A 4,804-nucleotide genomic window follows, 5' to 3' on the forward strand; every position below is an offset into this window, starting at 1 on the left:
CTCGCCAGCATTTGTTGCTTGCTGTTCTGTTAAATTTTGCTATTTTGACTGGGGTGAGATGATATCTCATAGTTGTTTTGATTTGCATCTCTCTTAGGGCTAGGGATTTTGAGCATTTCTTCATGTGCGACATTACATGAATTATTAGCTCGTTTATTCATACAACTAAGTTTAATCCTACCTGTTTTCTTTATCTTGCAGCTAAGTTTAGATCTTTACTATTTGGGTTTTGTGGTTTTTGTTTTTTTTTAAATTTTTTATTTTTGTGTGCGTGTACTGTCAAATCAGATCTGACTGATACAAGAGGAGATTGTCCCTCCTTCCCCGGCAGAGCATCTGGTGGATTCAAACCGTGCGCCTCTGGGATTGTAGTTGCAGTTCCTTGCCATTAGGCCACCAGAGCTCCCCAGATCTTTACTATTTGTAAAATATTTATGTTAACGTTAATGGCTTTATTTTCAAATTATATGATAAATATCTTAAATACATTTGTTTCCATCTAAACGTTGTAAGTATTGAGTGATGTGACCCACCTAAGCAAAAGCTGTTTGGGACCTCAATAATCAAGAATACAAAGGGTCCTGAAAGCAAATAGCCTGAGATTTGCTGGACTGGGGAGAACAGTGGTTAACTGAGAGCTCCTTGGCTGGAGACAGAGCATCCACTGTTTTTTAGGGTGGTTATTTATTTATTTAATTAGTACTGATTTGCTTACAAAATTCATACATGTTGTGTTCCATACTATCCTTCATTCACATTGTGTTACATATAATCATTCCCATTGATGTTGTATAAAACTAATCATCACTGAACTATGCCCACCATTACTCTTGCCAGATCTTTCCTATTTCCTTTCCCAGTTCCTCCATCCACTAAATTGTGCAACCTTATGATTTTGCCTCTGCCCATCCTCACCCCTCTGCTCCCATTCCCCCAAGCCCATGGATCCTCATAGATGTTTTACTAGTTATCTTTCTATTCCTGCAGTAATGGTTTTATGAAGTATTTGTCCTTAGGAGACCGAGTTAGTTCACTTAGTAGTAGACTTCTCCAGTCTCTCTCAAGTTATGTAGTAATTTTTGAAATTACCAGAGCATGCATGGTTGTAGGAACATCTGCTACACCTTCAGTGGGTGCAGGATTGAAATGAGATGCCTTTTCCTGATAAGAACCCGGAGTCTGAAAATGTTGAGGGCTCATTGATGCAGCTTGAGAAGCCTCAAGAGTGTAGGGGGAGTGATAAGAAGTGGACTGGAAGTAAAGCTCTTCAAAGGGAGACCAGAATGTTTTCACAGAACTTAAGGAGTGGTGAAGGAGTGACCACAAGTAGATTTTGCTGCAAGAAATAGGTTAACGGTGGGAAAGCATTCAGTGTAGGTGTCTGGGGTGGATAAGTGAGTGGCTTTAGGAGAGTGTCTGAAGCAGTGAGGGCAGTGATTGGCAAGGTCCTGAGTAGGGTAAAGAGAGTCCAGCTATGTTAATTCTAGATGGGAATGGCCTAAACCCTTAGGTGCTGAGAGGCAGGAACTCAGAAGAGGAAGAATTAGGGAAGCTTCTGGAAGATGTTGACTGGGAGTGTTTGGTGACAAGCTGGTATTTTGTCAGGGAGAACTGTAAGAGCTAGGGATAGTGTTAAGAAAGGAACACTAGTCCTGTGCTTGATGTCATCAAACTCAATGTCACCATGTTTGGTGGAAAAGGTGCTAATGGAAATAGACAAAGAATGGCCCTTTCCATTTTAATTAGGGTATTTATACTTGAGTAAAAAGAACTCAGGAGAAAGCAGTCAGAGAATGAGCCAGGCAGATATCTGGGAAATGAAAATTTCAAGCCAAGAGCAAAACCCCCAGACAGGAAGGAGAAGTCCTGCATTAAAGTAATGCTAATCCTTGGTTTGGTATAGATATTACCAAACATTACATGTATTTTAAAATTAACTTCCCTGTTGAAATTCAAACTTTTACTTGCCAGCTCCTCAATTCATCGTTTCCTTGATGAACCTTAGATTTTGCTTCAAGGATACCAATGTTGTCAGGTCTCATTTGTTGAGTGCCTGCTGTGCTAAGAACTTTTAAGCTTTTTATGTGATCCTCACATTAGCTCCGTTAATGCACCCATTTCACAGATGTCTAGACCTACAGAGAACTTAGGTAATCAGTTGAGGTCAGTCAGATCAGGAATCGTACAACCAGTGTGTGAATGTGGGTCTTGAGAGTTGTTCACCTTCAAAACCTATGGTCCTATTTATCACATTGTGAGGGACAGCACAAGAGAAGACCACCCTGGTTGAGATTGACTCAGTGTTTGGGGTAATGGGGGTTGGAATATTAGAGACAGAGATAGAGCAGGGTTTAGAGATGTTTTACATAGGGTCCCTATGAGTCACAGGGGACCTATGATAACTATAAACCTTCTAGCAGGGTTACAATGTAATAATTACATTATGACTCAACATTAATTAGTGACTTGACAGCACATAACAACAGCAAACCTTCTAGCATAAGTTTGTCTCTACTCTCTATCTCAGAACATGGCTGTCTGCATCTATGTCCTTCATATATTATTAAAGGAAGGACTCTTCACTTAAAGTGTATTTACCAAAGGTCTTATCTTCTCTTCTTCAGGGGTGCCTTCTATACTATCTTCAGACATGACTAAGTCTTACACAACTTAACTCCCAGTTAATGTAGGTATCTTTTCCAGTGATTGCTATTACTTTTCTCTCTTTAAAATTTTAAACAGGCAGCCTATCTTCAGTGCCTCAGTTCTTTCACATCTGTTCTTTTGGGAAGTATTTTCTGTTCCTCTAAACTATTGTTGTTATTGGTTCTTTACTTGCTTGTTTCCAGAGGTGTTCTATTCAATAAATGCATTTAATTATCTAAAATTTTTATCTTTGAGTTTTGAATTTTAATCATCATCATCATAATAATTTTATTGTGTATTGTAGGAAATTAGGAGTGTAAATATGTAAAAAATGATGAAAAAGTAGTCTTTATTTTCCCTGTCAGGAAATAACGTAAGGTTATGTTTTCCTGTAGTCTTTATTGCTCATGCATATGTATGTAGAAATTTTCCCTCAGATTTGGAATTACCCCATGTACATTGTTAGGTGCTACAGAGGAATCAGCTTCAAGTCATAGTGACGGAATGAAACCCTCTCTGACCCTATACCATCTTTGCCATCTATACTGTGTTAAAACCTTTTGTTAGTGTCTCTGTCTCTCCCTCTCATTAAGGATCTTCCTTTCTTTCATTGACCCTCTGCTTTTACAAGTTGAATGTCTTTGTTTAAAGATTGACCACTGATAACATGTCCAATATGAGCTATGATCTCCCCATCCTGACATCTAAGGAGCACTCTGATTCCACATCTTTCTATAAAGATTTGTTTGTTCTTTCGGCAGTTTCAAAGGATATTAAACATTGAAAAACTAAAATCTATTAACAATTCACATTTAATAGCCTGTGCAAATATTACATTAGAAACATGTCATATTTTTTAAATCTTTAGTGTGTTTACCAAACAAGATCCTTTTATATTTTAATGTTATTCTTAAAAATTAAATTTAATTTTAATAGTATATAGAATAAAAATTTTTCAGTTCAACTTTTAATTACATTAACTTTTCAAACGTATGCATTTAAAATTTATATATTGAGTTTTGTTGCAGATAAAACATCTAGTTTTAGGTGACTTCACTCCCTAGCACTGCAGTCTAGTTCGGGTGTGCAACATTGTTGTTGTTTCACCTCTGACCTGTTTCTTTTGTGGAAACAAAAGAGTGACCCTGAATTTTCCACTTGGAATCATGTAGGCCAGCATGGAGAAGAAGAAAAATGGTTACTGCAGTGCCAGAAACCCTTAAGAAAAAGCGAAGGAATTTTGCACAATTAAGGATCAAGTGCCTGAGAAAGAAGTTTGCCCAAAAGATGCTTCAAAGGCGAGGAGGAAGCTTATCCGTGAAAAGGCTAAGCACTTGGTTCAAATCCACCAGATGCTCTGCTGAAGAAGGAGGAACAATCTCCTCCTGTACCAGTCAGATCTGATTTGACGGTACACCATAAAAAAAAAAAGGCTAAGCACTATCACAAAGAATATAGGTAGATGTACAAAACTGAGTTTGGATGGCAAGAAAATCTGACAGCATCTATGTACCTGCAGAACCCACACTGACATTTGTCATCAGGATCCAGAGGTATCAACTATGTGAGCCCAAAGCTTCAAAAAGTGTTACAGCTGCCTTCCCAGATCTTCAGTGGTACCTTTGAACTCAAAAAAAGCTTCATTTAACATGCTAAGGATGGTGGAACTATATATTCCATGGGGTACCCAAACCTGTCCGTGAACTGATCTGTGAGCGAGGTTATGGCAAAATCGATAAGAAGCTAATTGCTCTGACAGACAATACTTCAATTCCAGATTTCTTGGTAAACATGACAACTATCTGCATGGAGGGTCTGATTCATGATATCAATGCTGTTTGCAAACTCTTCAAAGAAGCAAAAAACTTCTTGTGACCCTTCAAATTATCTTCTCCATGCAGTGAAATGAAAAAAAAAAAGGACCACTTATTTTGTAGAAGGTAGAGATGATACAGGCCATGGTCTCTGCAGTTGCTTGTTATGCATCAGAGAGTTGGACAATGACTAGGGAGGACAGAAGGAGAGTTGATGCCTTTGAGCTGTGGTGCTGGAGAAGAGAACTGAATGTACCATGAACTGCCAGGAAAACAAACAGATTCATCTTGGAGAGGATTAAACCAAGCTGTCCTTGGAGGCAAGGATTCTGGGGCTTCGTCTG

General features: G+C 38.4%; 1 pseudogene; it reads left to right on the forward strand.

Moving 5' to 3' along the window:
• Positions 1-1,151: 1,151 nt before the first annotated feature.
• Positions 1,152-4,804, forward strand: part of LOC102847170 — a 4,567-nt pseudogene continuing 914 nt past the window's right edge.

The sequence above is a fragment of the Elephantulus edwardii genome, unplaced genomic scaffold, assembly GCF_000299155.1.
Source record: "Elephantulus edwardii isolate Elephantulus edwardi_28Jun2011 unplaced genomic scaffold, EleEdw1.0 scaffold00045, whole genome shotgun sequence".
Lineage (NCBI taxonomy): Eukaryota > Metazoa > Chordata > Mammalia > Macroscelidea > Macroscelididae > Elephantulus > Elephantulus edwardii.